Source organism: Megascapheus bottae, chromosome 2 (genome assembly GCF_031878675.1).
Source record: "Megascapheus bottae isolate mThoBot1 chromosome 2, mThoBot2.hap1, whole genome shotgun sequence".
Lineage (NCBI taxonomy): Eukaryota > Metazoa > Chordata > Mammalia > Rodentia > Geomyidae > Megascapheus > Megascapheus bottae.
In genome coordinates, this window is record NC_143510.1 from 35,262,330 (window position 1) to 35,279,568 (window position 17,239).

The 17,239-nt window shown below is 37.9% G+C and overlaps 1 protein-coding gene and 1 pseudogene across 1 annotated transcript in view; both read right to left on the reverse strand.

Annotated features, from left to right (window-relative positions):
- The window catches only part of Tafa4 (TAFA chemokine like family member 4), a 106,693-nt gene that overhangs the window by 8,540 nt on the left and 80,914 nt on the right, over positions 1–17,239 (reverse strand). The gene's annotated exons all lie outside the window — the stretch shown is intronic.
- On the reverse strand, positions 4,683–5,019 carry LOC150066667 (uncharacterized protein C4orf46 homolog pseudogene; annotated as a pseudogene).

Sequence of the window (17,239 nt, forward strand, 5' to 3'; positions counted from 1 at the left end):
ACACACCAGCCATTTTCCTTGAGGTTGTGTTTTCAAATAGAGTCTTGTTGCTTTTTGTTGTGTGTAGCCTCAGAATGAAATCCTTCTAATCTGCCTCCCAAGTACCTGAGATTACCAGGTAAACCAAAGTGCCTGGCTTCCATTGTCTATTTTTTAAACTAGGGTTTAGGGTTTGGCTGCTAAGTTTTTTCAGTATTTTTTGCATATAAACCCCTTTTAAAAGAAACACAAAGTTGTAAATAGATTCTCCCATACTTCAGTCTGCCTTTCAATTTTCAATTTTCTACAGATTCTCTTTAGTTTGACATACATATTTCTTTTGCTTTTGTTGCTTGTGCTGTAGGTACCATATGCAATAGAAACCAACATCAATAGAAGAACAGAAAACTTTTTCCCTATGATGTCTTTTAGGAGTCTCACAGTCTTAGGGTTTACATCTAAGTCATTGACCAATTATGCGTTACTGTTTGTATATGGTGTAAAACAAAGAAACAGTGTCATTCTTTTACATGTGGATAATTATTTCTCCCAGCACCATATTTTGAAGAGATAAATTGTTTCACATTTTGTCATTGCTTGAATATAGACAAATAGATTTATTTCTGAGCTGTCACCTTTGATCCTGGGCCATAATTACTATAGTATTGTAATGTAGTTTGTTGAAGACTGATGCCTCTAGCTTTGTTCTTGCTTGATTCTTTTGTGGTTCACGTAGAATCTGTGAACACAGATATCTTTTCATTTTCATTTTACAAACTTATTCCTAAGTGTGTTACTCATTTTCATTCTATCTTAAGTGGGATCTTTTTGTAACACTTTTGCCAAAACTTTGGGTAGCACGTGAAATGCAACTTTAAAAAAAGATAACTCATCTTTGTATTTGTGTCTTGAGACTTTACTGAATTCAATAGCAACATCTTTCAAATGCTTCCAACAACAGTAGTGAGGGTATAACATTTCCAATCTCATTTCATGAAACCAGCATTAGTATCCTACCAGTGTTGAACAGAAAGGTACAAAAAAAGAAAAATTACAGGCCAATATCCCTACTAGATAATAAATACAACCCTTGAAAAATACCAACAATTCAACTTTAACAGGCTGAAAAAAGAATTATGTACCACAATCTCATGGGATTTATCTGTGGGTTATAAAACATGGTTCAACATATGTAATCAATATGATCTACTCCAATAACATAAGAAAACATTAAGGAAAAATCATATGATTGGGGCTGAAAACATGGCCTAGTGACAGAGTACTAGCCTAACATGCACAAATTCCAGGGTTTGATTCATTGGTACCACATATAGAAAAAACAAAAAAAAAGGTGAAAGTGCTGGTATGACTTAACTGGCAGAGCACTAAACTTGAAGAAAAGCCGGGCCCTGAGTCCAAGCCCCAGGGAAGAAAGAAAGAAAGAAAGAAAGAAAGAAAGAAAGAAAGAAAGAAAGAAAGAAAGAAAGAAAGAAAGAGAAAAATCATATGATCAATTCAATAGATGAACAGAATGCAGTAAATAAAACTGAAAATCCATTCATGTCTCTTAACAAATTAGAGACTAAAGGAATGTTCCTCAATATACTAAAAACCAGTGGAACTAAACCACAGCTAACATTATGCTGACAGTGACAAGCTCAAAGCCCTAAAAAGAAACAAGGGAAAAATGGTTCACTCTAACCACTTCAACAAAACAGAGTCTAAAATATACCTACAGCTCAAAAAATTGAATCTCTCAAAAACAAATCCTCTAAGAAACAACCATCCCATTAAAATCTGGGCTAAAGACTTAAAGAGAGACTTCTCTGAAGAAGAAATAAAAATGTCCTAAATACACATAAAGAAATGCTTGACATCTCTGGCCAAACATGAAATGCAAATCAGAACAATTTTGAGGGCCAAGAGTTTGGCCTAGTTGTAGAGTGCTTGCCTAGCATGCACGAAGATCCGGATTCAATTCCTTGGTAACATATACATAGAAAAAAAAACCAAAAAACCAAAAAAACAGAAGTTGTGCTATGGCTTAAGTGGAAGAGCTCTTGCCTTGAGAAAGCCTGAGGACAGTGCTCAGGCTCTGAGCATAAGTCCAGGACTAGAAAACAAAAACAAAAACAAAAACGACTTTGAAATTCCACTTCATTCAGGTTAGAATGGTCATGATCAAGAAATAACAACAGATGCTGGTGGGGATGTGGCAAGAAGGGATCACTACTACACTGTTGGTGGGAGTGTAAACACACTCAACCACTATGGAAAGCAGTACTGCAATTCCTCAAAAGACTAAACATCAAGCTCCCCTATGACCCAGCAACTCCACTCCTTGGCATTTACCCAAATGTCCAGAAACAAGGACATACTAAAGCCACTAGCACGATGAAGTTCACTGCAGCACTATTTACCATAGCAAAGATATGGAACCAATATTTGAAATTGGATAGGGAAGGGGGGAAAACAAGATGAGGAGTGGGGGTGGGGGGGATGAAATGGGAACCAAGACATGTGAAAGGGTATCAATGTATGTGAATTAATGCACCTTCTATCTGGCAAATATCATGTAACCCTTCTATTAATTACAATAAAAAATATATGAAAAAAAGATATGGAACCAACCCAGATGCCCCTCAGTAGATGACTGGATCAAGAAGATGTGGTATTTATATACAATGGAATTATATGCTGCCATCAGAAAAAATGACATTGCCCCATTTGTAAGGAAATGGAAAGACTTAGAAAGAATCATATTAAATGAAATAAGCCAGACCCAAAGGAACATAGGCTCAATGGTTTCCCTCATTTGTAATAATTAGTACACATCTAGGACTCTCCTAGCAGAGGATCACAATTTGTGCAAGCAGAACTATTTTAAAATCCAGAGCACCCCACCATTTTAAGGAGCATGAGCTGCCTTTAGAAGAAAAATAATTCTGGCTATTTTTTTAGTTAAATAAGAAAAGCTAATAAACAAGTTCATAATACCTTGATCTTCTGTTTCCTTCTATTGTGTAGAAATCCTTTAAAAGTATGTTTTTGGTTTGGAAGAATCAATATTGTTAGTCTATACCTGCACACATATGCATTACAGCATTGCAGCATTGCTCACAATAGCCAACTTGCACAAATCAGTCACTTCGATATTTGTGTGGAAAAGTGTGTTTAGTTTGGTGCCCCAGTAACAGACACTGTACTTATTCTGTGAAATCAATCACAGCGAATGTACTTTCAGCAAGGAAGAAGGGAACAAAACTTTCCACAATGCCAGCTCCCCATGCCTGCATGAGTAAACTTCGTTCTTAAACAATTTTTGATAACTACTAGAGGGTTAAACCTGAAGGAAATGAGGCAATTAAACACTAGGAAGTCAAAGCCTGGAGTGCAGACTGACCCAACAAACTGGAACAAAGGAGGAAGAAAAACTAGCATTCTAGTAAAACAACTGTTGACACATCTGCCCACATGCCTGAACCTTATCTCAGTAAGGAAAGTTGGAGACAGGGTATGTTGCCTTCTTGTGACAAAACATCATCATGTACCTTAAATGAGAAAGTGCCTCGTCACCGCTATCTTTACGACAAAATTCTTTTTTTTTCTCTAGACATACTTTTATTCTCTAAAGTAAACACTTTTTCAAAAAGCATCACACAATGGGAAAATTTACTTCTCTATTTCAAAAAGTTATCATCAGCCGGCACAGTGGCTCATGCCTGAAATCCTAGCTACTCAGGAGGCTGAGCTCTGAGAATCACAGTTCAAAGCCAGCCTGGACATGAAAGTCTAAGAGACTTATCTCGTATTAACCACCAGAAAAGCAGAAGTAGTGCTGTGGCTCCAGAGGTAGGGTGGAAGCCTTGAACTGAAGAGCTCAGCGACATCCCCCAAGCCCAGAGTTCAAGCCCCAGGAACAACAACAAAAAGGTATCAAAATTCAATTCACCCTGCTGGGGATGGTGGTATACACCTGCAGCCCTAGCACTCATGAAGGCTAAGGCTGGAGAACCTACAGTATGAGGCTAGCCTTGTCCACATAGTGAGATCCTGTCTTAAAACACACACACACACACACACACATACACACACACACACACACACACACACACACACACACACACACACACACACCCCTCAAGTCCCATTGGGAGAATTTTTTCCCTTTAGTTCAGATTCACACATCTTTTTTTAGGAAAATGATCTTAGTCTTCATGCCCCCCAAAAAGAGGGGGGAAGCTTTTCATGTTTGCCAAGTGTTTTACTCAACAAAAAAAACTGTGGAGTGTCAGGTGACAGTGTCAGGTGCTGTAGGTCTGGAAGTCATAAATTTGTCTCTGTTTTCATAGAACTGGGAGCTGATTTACATTTGTAAATTTAGTCATATCGCTTGGGTTGTAACATGATCTTCTGACATGCACCATCTTTCAAAACAATTATCTGGTGATACTAAGGCACTATTAAAATTATCTTTTGAGAGAAATCACTTTTGTAAAGGAATCTCAAAACGTTTAAAGAACAGAAAGGAAGGATAAACACATCTTTGTTAACATAAAAAAATCATATCAATATTATGCTTTCACAAAGGTGTAGAAAAAGAAGAAAAAAATTTATACTGACTACACAGAAATGCTAGAGATTGTCCTATACATGCCGCACATGTGCGAATCCATATGAGAAGGTGAATTATACAGTTGTAGTCAGTTGTCAGGTTTCAGAGAATCATTACCTTCTTTCTAGAGGTCTCTCCAAGTCTTAAGGAAGTGTGCATTTTCTGTACATTTAAGGGCAATCTCTTCCACTTGAGCTGATACTGCAGATGCGGCCTCAAGAAGTTTGGTTAACGAAAACAATGTGTCTCCGATCTGCCGTGCCACCTCCTCCAGGGGGTCCACCACTCCAACTCAGAGCCCTCCAGCCTACACTCATGCAGGGGGAAAACGCATCCAAAGACGAAGGAGTAGATGGAGGTGGGAGGGGCGGCACGCAAACCTGAAGCTCCTCAGCTGACGCATATGGGGAAAAGGCTGGCCCCATGGTACAGGACCCTAGCAGCCAAACCACCACTGACTGTCTTTCCAATGATTGTCTTTATTTTTTTATTGTAATTAGTAAAAGGGTTACATGATATTTGCCAGATAGAAGGTGCATTAATTCACATACATTGATACCCTTTCACATGTCTTGGTACCCATTTCCCTACCCCCCCCACACCTCCCATCGGTCTTGGTTTTCCCCCCTTCCCTATCAAATTTCAAATATCCAAATACAAATAAATTCAATAGATCAGATAACAAATGAGATACTATACCAATATGAGATAACCAAGGGACAGCAAAGGAGATGAGAGACAACATAGTACATTAAGGACAACAATCATTCATTACATGGCTTTTGTTTCAATATCCTGGAGGTCCTTTCAATTAGCTTCACAGTATATGGCCTTATGTATCAATATTTTGCTCTATTGCACATCTCTGCTAGTAGAGCCTAAGGTTTCTACTGATTATGATGAATGAGGGAAACCATTGAGCCTAAGTTCCTTTGAGTCTGGCTTACTTCACTTAATATGATTTTTTCTAAGTCTTTCCATTTCCTAACAAATGGGGCGATGTCATTCTTTCTGACAGCAGCATAGAATTCCATTGTGTACAAATACCACAACTTGTTGATCCACTCATCAACTGAGGGACATCTAGGTTGGTTCCATATCTTTGCTGCAATGAACATTGTTGTGCTAGTGGATTTAGTATGTCCTTGTTTCTGGATGGTTGGGTAAATGCCAAGTAGTGGAATTGCTGGGTCATAGGGGAGTTCTATGTTTAGCCTTTTGAGGCACTGCCACACTGCTTTCTATAGTGGTTGAACGAGTTTGCACTCCCACCAACAGTGTAGTAGTGATCCCTCCTGGCCACATCCCCTCCAGCATCTGTTGTCATTCGTTTTCCTGATCCTGGCCATTCTAACTGGAGTGAGGTGGAATCTTAGAGTTGTTTTGATTTGCATTTCTTTTATGACCAGAGATGTTGAGCATTTCTTCATGTGTCTATAGGCCATTTTTGTTTCTTCTTCAGAGAAGATTCTCTTAAATCTTTGGCCCATTTTTTAATGGGATGGTTGTTACTTTGGAGGTTAGTTTTGGAATGATTCAATTTTTTGAGTTGTTGATATATTTTAGATATGAGGCCTTTGTCCGTTGTTTGGTTGGTGAAGATCGTCTCCCACTCTGTAGGCTTCCTGATTAGTTTACTAGCTATGTCCTTTGCCATACAAAAGCTCTGCAGTTTAATGCAGTCCCACTTATCCAGCCTTTCTCTGATTTGTTGTGATTCTTGGTCCTTATTAAGAAAGTTTCGACATGTGCCAAGGAGGCCTAGTGTATCTCCTATTCCTTCCTGTAAAGTTTTCAGTGTGTCAGCTTTTACCTCCAGGTCTTTGATCCATTTGGAGTTAATTCTAGTGCAAGGTGACAAAGAAGGATCCAACTTTAGTTTTCTGCAGGTGCTTAACCAGTTCTGCCAGCACAACTTGTTGAAGAGGCACAAAATTCTTTTAAAAAGTTCCATGCCTTCTTGACTTAGGAAAACACATAAAATATCCCATTTTCAAGCTGCCAACCAAAAACAAATTTCTAGTTTTATGGAGAAAGGAAGAAAATTAGAAAAGACAAGGAAGCTCTCCTTGTTTAGGGGGAACTAGGAACACACTCTATGTACTTAGCTTTTTTTAATTGTAAAGGTGATATACAGAAGGGTTGCAGTTACATAAATCAGGTAATAAGTACATTTTTTAATAATGTCTTCCCCCCTCATTTTCTCCCAATATTTTCCCTCCCAACCTAGCCTCCCCGAAATTGTATAGTTCCTTTACAACATAGTGTCTAGTGTGAATCACTACTGAATCAGCTCACCATTTTCCCCACCATTTCTATACTTAGCTTTTTAAACAGTCTATTGTATAAAATAAGTCCTCTTCCTTACATTTAACAGATTGCATACAGTATTTATATTATTCTTCACATAATCCTATCTTCACATTAGACTAACAAAGGAGGACTTGCTTTTCAAAGGTTTGTCTTCTATTTGTTGAATTAATTCACTTGTGTTTAAACAGGGAAGTTATTCATACTCACCCATTTTATTCTTTAAGTATGGACAGCAAGATAAATAGAATCTTCTTAGGGTATCCACTGAGATTTCAGTGTTATCTCCAGTTATTTTGTTTAAATCACCATTATTTCAACATACTCATTTTGTTCTTTAAAACTGAAGGTATGAACAATGTAATTGTATGCTGCCATCAGAAAGAATGACATCATCCCATTTGTAAGGAAATGGAAAGATTTGGAAAAAAATCATATTAAGTGAAGTAAGCCAGATTCAAAGGAACATAGGCTCAATGGTTTCCCTCATTTGTAATAATTAGTACACATCTAGGACTCTCCTAGCAGAGGATTACAATAGCACAACACCTAGATACTTAAGGTCATATAGGATGAGACTAAATGAAAGCATCTGTAGGATATGGAAACAAAAGCTTTGTCTTGAGTGATTGTTGTTCTTAATGTACTGTGTTGTTTCTCTTCTCCTTTGTTGCCCTTTGGTTAAACTCATATTGTTACTGTATCTGACTTTGTTACCTGGTGTATTGAATATAGTTTATTCGTTTATTTGAAATAGGAAAGGGAAGGGGGGAAAACCAGATTATTGGGAGGGGTTGGGGGGAGGGAAACAGGAACAAAAACGTAAGAAGGGGTATCAATGTGTGAGAAGGAATGCACCTACTATCTGGTGAATGCAACTGTAACCCCTCTATACATTACCTCCATAATAAAAAATAAAATGGAAAAAAAACCTGAGGGGACGAGCTGTTCATTCCTGTCATCCTAGCTACTCAGGAAGCTGAGATCTGAGCATCACATTTCCAAGCCAGCTAAGTCAGGAAAGTCTGTGAGAGTCTTATGTCCAATTAATCACCAAAAAGCCAGATCTGGAGCTGTGGCTGAAGTGATAGAGCACTAGCCTTGAGCAAATACACTCACCCAGGCCCTAAATTAAACCCCAGGACCAGATAAACAAAAAAAATGAAGGCATTCATTAACTTTTCTATTATTATTTCAAGGAAAGGAACTTTGCTGGCTTGAGCTCTCTAACAAACATAGGAAAGAACTAATAATTTTCTGAAGCAATCTCCCTTGCACATGCCGTGAATAACACAGTATTGTTACTTCTGCAAAGTACACAGTCCTGAATGAGTTGGTATGTCGGTAATAAAGGGAGCTTTTGTGATCTCAGTGCCTCGTTTTGATTAAGGCAAAATCCAACATCGCCTGAATCCAGAGGCTCTCAATACTACTGACTTTCAGAGCCAACTAATTCTTTACTACAGAGTCTATCCAGTGCATAAGATCTTTAGCACCTGAGCTCTGCACATTACAAGCCAGGAGACTCTTTCTCATACGCCTTCAGGAGATGTTAAATGTCCCTAAGGAGGCAAAAACAGTTTGCAGACCTTCTCAGATACTAGGCTTGTAAAAAAAAAAATCTAATTCATAGTAAATGTTACTTACTCCGTATTTTCTTTTTCTTTTTTCTTTTTTTTTTTGCCAGTCCTGGGCTTGAGCTCGGGGCCTGAGCACTGTCCTTGGACTTTCTCAAGGCTAGAGCTCTACCACTTGAGCCTCAGCACCACTTCCAGCTTTTTTTTTGTATGTATGTGGTACCAAGGAATCGAACCCGAGTCTTCGTGCATGCTAGGCAAGCACTTTAACCACTAGGCCAAACTTTCTCTCGCTCCATCACCCACCCTCCCCCCGTATCTTTCTTTCTTCTGTTCTTTCTTTTTATGCTAGTCCTGGGACTTGAACTCAGGGCCTAAGTGATCTCCTTCATCTCTCTCAAGGTTAACACTCTACCATTGAGCCACAGCACCACTTCTGGCTTTCTGAATAATGTGGTACCAAGGAATCAAACCCAGGACTTTGTGCATGCTAGGTAAGCACTCTGCCACCAGGCCACATGTCAAGTTCTCCATATTTTCATTCTTAACCCAACCATGGGCAATTCCACAAGTCTAAAATTTCCATGCATTCATTTGCTCTAACACACAAAGCCTAGCTGTGAAATCCTAGCAATCCTCACTATGAAGCAAAGGTTCACAAGGATTACACTTTTCCTTCTCAGAAATCCCAGGATGGTCCACAGAAACATGGGCTCTAGCACTGCATGTCCTTTCATGTTGGCTAACTGTTGGCCCACTAATAAACAGAAGATACCTAGAAGCAAATATACCCCAGCATTGTGTGAAGGATTCTTTTTGTTGTTGTTGTTTGGGTTACAGATACATTCATTAGGTAGTAGGTGCATTACTTCTCACAAATTGATGCCACTTCTCATGTTTTTGTCCCCATTTCCCTCCGCACCACACCCAATCATCTTGTTTTCCCTCCTTTCCTTTCCTATTTCTTTTTTTTCACTTTAAAAAAAATTTATTGGGGTAATGTATAGAGGGGTTACAGTTACATTTGCCAGATCGTAGGTGCATTACTTCTCACACATTGATACTCCTTCTATGTTTTTGTCCCACTTTTCCTCCTCCCAATCATCTTGTTTTCCCCCCTTCCCTCTCCTATTTCAAATAAACAAATAAATGGATATACGACATACCAGGTAAATAAGTCAGATACAGTACAATATGATATTAACCCAAGGGCAACAAAGAAGAGAAATAACAGTACATTAAGAATAACAATCACATAAGATAAAGCTTATGCTAGAGATATCCATATCCTAGAGATCCTTTCATTTAGTCTCATCCTACATATGCAAGTACCTAGGTTTTGCGCTATTATAATCCTCTGCTAGGAGAGTCCTAGATGTATACTAATTATTACAAATGAGGGAAACCATTGAGCCTATATTCCTTTGGGTCTGGCTTACTTCACTTAATATGATTCTTTCTAAGTCTTTCCATTTCCTTACGAATGGTGTAATGTCCTTCTTTTTGATGGCAGCATAGAATTCCATTGTGTATAAGTACCACATCTTCTTGATCCAGTCATCTACTTAGGGGCATCTGGGTTGGTTCCATATCTTTGCTATGGTAAATAGTGTTGCAGTGAACTTCATTGTGCTAGTGGCTTTAGTATGTCCTTGTTTCTGGACATTTGGGTAAATGCTGGGTCATAGGGGAGCTTGATGTTTAGTCTTTTGAGGAATTGAAATACTGTTTCCATAGTGGTTGAATGTGTTTACACTCCCACCATCAGTATAGTAGTGATCCCTTCTAGCCACATCCCCACCAGCATCTGTCGTTATTAGTTTTCTTGATCATGACCATTCTAACCAGAGTGAGATGGGATCTCAAAGTTGTTTTGATTTGCTTTTCATGGATGGCCAGAAATGTTGAGCATTTCTTCATGTGTCTATAGGCCATTTTTAATTTCCTCTTCAGAGAAATCTCTCTTTAAGTCTTTTAATTAGATGGTTTGTTTCAAAATTCATTTTGGAGAGATTCAATTTTTTTAGCTGTATATATTTTAGATATGAGGCCTTTGTTGTATGGTTAATGAAGATTTTCTCCCACTCTATGGACTTTCTATTTAACTTTCTAGCTATGTTCTTTGCTATACAGGAGCTCTGCAATTTAATGCAGCCCCATTTGTCCAAACTTTCTCTAATTTGTTGTGTTTTGGGGTCTTTATTGAGAAAGTTTTGACCTGTGTCAAAGAGTCCTAGTGTATCTCCTATTCTTTCTTGAAAAGTTTTGAGGTTATCTGCTTTATCTCAAGGTCTTTGATCCATCTGGAATTAATCCAGGTGCAGGGTTGCATAGAGGGATCCAACTTTAGTTTTCTGCAGGTGCTTAACCAGTTTTGCCAGTACCTCTTGTTAAAGAGGCTGTCTTTCTTCCACTCTATTTTTTTCACTCCTTAATCAAAGATTAGGTGGCCATAGATCTGTGGGTTGATTTCTGGGTCTTCAGTTTTATTCCATTGGTCCTTGGGCCTGTTCTTGTGCCAGTACCAATCTGTTTTGGTTACTATAGCTCTGTAATAGAGTCTAAAGTTGTGTGTTGATATTCCTTCAGCACTGTTCTTCTGCTAGGATTGTTTTTTGTCAAATGGGGTCTTTTATTATTGCATATGAAGTTTTGGATTGATTCTTCTATTTCCTTAAACAATGACATTGGGATATTGATGGGTATTATGTTGAATTTGCAGATAGCCCTTGGCAGGATTGCCATTTTCGCTATGTTAATTCTTCCAATCCAGGAGCATGGGAGGTTTTTCTACTTCCTCAGTTCTGCTTTAATTTCCTTTTTCAGGATTTTAAAGTTTTCATCATAAAGGTCCTTTATATTCTTAGTTAATTCTTAAGTACTTTATTTTCTTTGAGGCTATTGCAGAAGGAGTTGCTTTCCTGATTGCTGCCTCAATCCTCTCATTGTTGGCATACAGGAAAGCAGTTGATTTTTTTTAGGGTTAATTTTATACCCTGATACTTTGCTAAAGTTTCAAATTAGCTCAAGCAACTTGAGGTTCTTTAAATCATGTCATCTGCCAAGAGGGAAAGTTTCACTTCCTCTTTCCCTATTTGGATCCCCTTTGTGCTTGCTTCTTGCCTAGGAATTCTAATACTATTTAAAAGAGGAGTGGAGGGAGTAGACATTCTTCTCTCATTCCTGATTTTAGAGGAAATGGCTTTAGCTTTTTGCCATTAAATATAATGCTAGCTGTAGGTTTGTCATATATAGCCTTTATTATACTGAGGAATATTCCATGGATTCATAATTTCTCCAGAGCTTGTAGTATAAAGAGGTATTGGATCCTGTCAAATGCCTTTTCTGCATCTATTGAAACAATCATGTGATTCTTGTCCTTGCTCCCATTGATGTGATATGCTGAATTATATTGATTTGCTTATCTTCAAGTAGCTTTGCATCCCTATAATGAATCCTGTTTGATCATAGTGTATAACTTTTGATGAGCTGCTAAAGATGGTTGGCCTGTATTTTATTGAGAAGTTTTGCATCGATATTCATCAACAAAATAGGTCTATTGTTCTCTTTGATGAGTCTCTGTCTGGTTTGGGGATGAGGGTTATGCTGGCTGCATAGAATGAGTTTAGCAAAGAGTCTTCACTTTCAATTTGATAGAAGAGTTTGAGGAGTACTGGTGTGAGCTCTGCTTTGAAGGCCTTATAGAATTCCGCTGTGCATCCATCTTTTCTAGATTCTCAAAGTTATCGGCATAAAGGTTTAAAAAGTATTACCTTATGATCCTCTGGATCTTGGTAATTTCTTTTTTTTCCTTGCCAGTCCTGGGCCTGTCCTTGGACTTTCTCAAGGCTAGAGCTCTACCACTTGAGCCTCAGCACCACTTCCAGCTTTTCTCTATGTATGTGGTACCGAAGAATCGAACCTGGGTCTTTATGCATGCTAGGCAAGCACTCTATCACTAGGCCAAACTTCTGGCCCAAGGATCTTGGTAATTTCTATCATGATATCTCCATTTCTGTCCATGATTTTGTTTATTTGGATGTGCTCCCTTTTTTTTCTGGTGAGATTTGCTAAGGGCCTGTGAATTTTGTTAATTTTTTCAAAGAACCAACTCCTTGTTTTGTTGATTCTTTCTATAGTTTCTATAATTTTTTATTCAATTAATTCCTCCTTTATTCTTTGATTGGCTTCCTCACTTTCATGTATATCCTTCTTTATGGTTTCAAACTTTTCACTGATTATGTTTACCAATTGCATTTGTAGAGCATTTAGAGGACTCTCCTCTAGCTTTGCCATGGACTGACTGCTCTGTTGCCTGTTTGAGTGGAAAGTGCTATTCCTTGATTTGCCATTTTTCTCTAGCTTCTTGTTCTGCCCATTTGAAAATGGGAGCAAGACTAATACAAAACAAGATTACAATTTAGAGATATAATCAACCGAGTGCTCTATAGCTTCCCAGACTATAGAGGTTCACGATTTTAAACTGATATCTTTCACTCTATGCCTCCTTTTGTGCACTTAAAAACTAATTCAACACCACCATTGAACACAGTTTTATGACCAAAAAACCCATAATCCAATCTCTATGATATTTAAATCACTCTGGACCTACAGTATAATTGAACAAATACATATGCAGTCGTGGTCAATAACAATCAACTGTAGATCCATGTATTATGAAAACTGAAGAAGGAATAAAGGACCAGAGATAGGAAAATATTATGAAAGACAGGAGAGGAAATAGGAGAAGAGTAATGTAGGAGTGTAAAAATAATATAGTAATGAAGGAAAGGAATAGAGTGAAGGTAACTGTGACCTTACATGACAGAAAAGGAAAATAAATGAATAAAAATGTTTAAAAAACTGAACTTAAAAAAATAAAAAGAATATATAAAAGAAAAAGAAAAATATGTATAACAGAGAACAATGATTTTAAAAAGACACCTCACAATTTTGAGGTGTCTTAGTATTTCTTAAACAAGAAATGGAGGGGCCGGGAGTTTGGCGTAGTGGTTAAAGTGCTTGCCTAGCATGCACGAAGACCCGGGTTCGATTCCTTGGTACCACATACATAGAAAAAAGCCAGAAGTGGTGCTGAGGCTCAAGTGGTAGAGCTCTAGCCTTGAGAAAGTCCAAGGACAGTGCTCAAGCCCTGAGCTCAAGCCCAGGACTGGCAAAAAAAAAAAAAAATATATATATATATATATATACACCATGTAACCCTTCTCTTAATTACAATAAAAAATATATGAGAAAAAGAAAGATGGACCCCAAGCCCCAGAATTCAGGATGGACACTGGAGTGCTCAATTAGACCTTGATGAGTGAACTCACATATATAACACCCAATAATCTCTACTGACTCTCAGTCAATTGCTTTAAGTGGCAAAGAAAATATGTGAAGAGACCCTATGTTTCATCCCACAGTCCATAACACTATGAGAGCTGTTGATGGTTCCCTAACTATACTAGTTCTGACATAACAGGAGAGTGGAAGAAATTGAGGCATGATCAGAAAATGAACTATGTAGCTTTAAAATTAACTGCCTTCCATCTCAAAGCTTTTGTCTTATAATCACTTTTAAATCTGATGTTTACAAAAACATTCCTTTGGAAGATTTAAATTAAACTTCGTTGTACTACACATTTATCTTGCTTTATCACAAACCCATTTAACATTATCAGTATAAAGCTATATTTTGATAAATGTGTAGAATATTGCTCATGACACACAACAGCCTGGATGAGGCCAGCTAAAGAGTCAGAAGGAAGAACACTATTGCCTAAGGAAAGTTCTCTGTCTCAAACTCCAGACACAAGAGACCTTAAATAATTCTCCATCCTAACCATATAATAAAGATCCTATATTTCAATAAATTTCACAGTGGGGATTTCATAAGTTAATTATAATCCAAAATGAGGGAATCAGGTGGATGAAAATAGCTCAATTTTCTATTTAACTAATAAATGCTGTGTTTTTAAGGAAAAGCAGTTAAAAAAAAACCAGCTAAGTATCTGTGATATGGACTAACAAAGAACTGTAAAAAGGATATTCCAGTTTCTGTGTCAATATTAATTAGTGCCCTGTTCCAACATCTTCTTGTCTTTGTTTTAATTTAAATGTAAATTTGAGTGAATTTGATATTTTATATCCTCTCCAGTCTCATTGACAAATAAGATAAGAAGAACCTATCTGCAGAGAATAGGTCTTCCCACATGCCAATTAACAGCGTGATACTGCATAATTATTATGGGATAAAGATTAAGCAGGGAGAGCTAAAAAGCCCTGGTGGAAACATTCAGATAAGGAATAGAAGATCGGGGAGATAGGAAAACAGACATACATCCTAACTAAAGCTTAAACCCCTTTCACAGCAACTTAGAACAAACGCGTATTTGTTGGCCACTGACTGTTTACCAGACAGTGCTATGTATGGGGAGCATAAAATTAATCACAAGTCTCTCTAGGGTTCTCATTCCAAAAATGTCATGCTAAAGCATTACATAAAGCTCTCCTGGCACTGTCCACTCTGAAGCTTCTAGTTACTCGCTACTACTAACTACTGACCTCTGCATCATCAGAGACATCTTTCTTTTTTAGTTGACAACTAGTTTATTACTTTATAACAAGAGGCATTTGGGGAAATTGGGAAAGAGTACTCAAAGAACATGATTACAGTGGGATCACAATTTATGGTTCTGAAATACACTGAAAACTAGATGGCTATGAATAAATTCTTTTAATTATTCTTCTGATGTTACATTTCATATTCTTCTTAAAACTCCCTTTCAGGGCTGGGAGTTTGGCCCAGTGGTTAAAGTGCTTGCCTAGCATGCATGAAGACCCGGGTTCGATTCCTTGGTACCACATACATAGAAAAAAGCTGGAAGTGGTGCTGAGGCTCAAGTGGTAGAGATCTAGCCTTGAGAAAGTCCAAGGACAGTGCTCAGGCCCTGAGCTCAAGCCCAGGACTGGCCAAAAAAAAAAAAAAAAAAAACTCCATTTCAGCTTGAAGAACTCACCAAACGTCTTCCATGTTACTTACAGATTCAACCATATCCTTATAATCATAACTCATTCTCTATAACATCAGATATGTCCTTGGAGACATCTGTAGAGAAGGATCCAGAAAGATACCAAAAGGTACATTTGTATCATTGCAGAAAGGTCAAATTGTGTTGACTATGGTCAGATGCCAAATAATTGGTTTCCATCTCCCACTGATCCTATGACATTAAGTCCCATGTATCCATGTGCCTTACCACAGACATGATGTTTTCTTTATCATCATCATCATCATCACCATCATTATCATTATCATCTAAGTAATTGTACAAAGGAGTTGCCATTTAACAAAGCAGGTTATGAGTATACTATACCTTGGTCGTTTTTTACCCCTTTCATTATTTTTTACCTATCACTTCTCTACCTACCCACCTCACTCACTCTTCTTATATTGTAGGATAGACATTGGATTCCTGATTGCATTCTCCCTCTTATCTCTTCTTCATTATTTACTCTTTTCTCCTTGACCCCACCCACCCCTTTCAAGACCTGCATCTTCCATGACATTGTATTTTGCTGAACTTTGATTTCACCTTGCTAAGGAATTACACTGAGATATACACAACAATGGAATTTTACTCATCCATTAGAAAGAACAACATTGTGCCATTTTTAAAGAAAGGGAAAGACCTTGAAAGCTACATTTTTTTTTTCATCAGTGAAGGAATGGCTGAATAAAGCATGGCCTGACCTATTCCACGTACTGCTATGGAAAATTGGAAAAGCCAAGTTTAAGTGACACAAAGATCTGTTCAGCACAGTTCCTAAAGAAATGAAGCAGGTTGGGCCGGAAGTTTGCCTAGTGGTAGAGTGCTTCCCTAGCATGCATGAAGACCCGGGTTTGATTCCTTGGTACCACATATACAGAAAAGCTGGAACTGGTGCTGTGGCTCAAGTGGTAGAGCATTAACCTTGAGGAAAGCCCAAGGACAGTGCTCAGGCCCTGAGTTCAGTCCTCAGGACTGGCAAAAAAAGAAAAGAAAGAAAGAAAGAAAGAAATGAAGCAGGTTGACTAAGAAATTGGGCAAACACACATTTATATTGATTCATACTAAAATCTACCTCTATAGATGACCAATCTTTCTCTAAATACAGAATTATACAGGAAAATATACTGTATTGAATAAACAGATATAAGAAATCCAAAGGTGGAGGTCAAAAGAGAATTTACCCATACATACAATTATATATATATACATATATAATTTTTTTGCCAGTCCTGGGCTTGAACTCTGGGCCTGGGTATTGACCATGAGCTTTGTTTTTGCTCAAGGCAAGCGATATACCACTTGAGCCACCATGCCACTTCCAGCTTTTTGGAGTAATTTATTGGAGACAAGAGGTCTCACTGATTTTCCTGCTGGGGCTGGCTTCAAATCACGATCTCAGATCTCTGCCTTCTAAGTAGCTAGGATTACAGGTATGAGCCATCAGCACCTAGCCCACACATATAATTTAAAGCAAACCAGTAAAGGGTAAGTGTTCATATTTTCTTTTTTTTAATTTTATTGTTGGAATAAGGTAGAGAGGTTACAGTTATATTCACCAGGTAGAAGGTGTATTACGTCTTACACACTGATATCCCTTCTCATGTTTTTGTCCCCATTTCCTTCCCCCACTCCGTCCTAATCATCTTCTTTTTCTCCTTTTCTTCCCTATTTCAAATAAGCAAATAAACATATATACAATATAC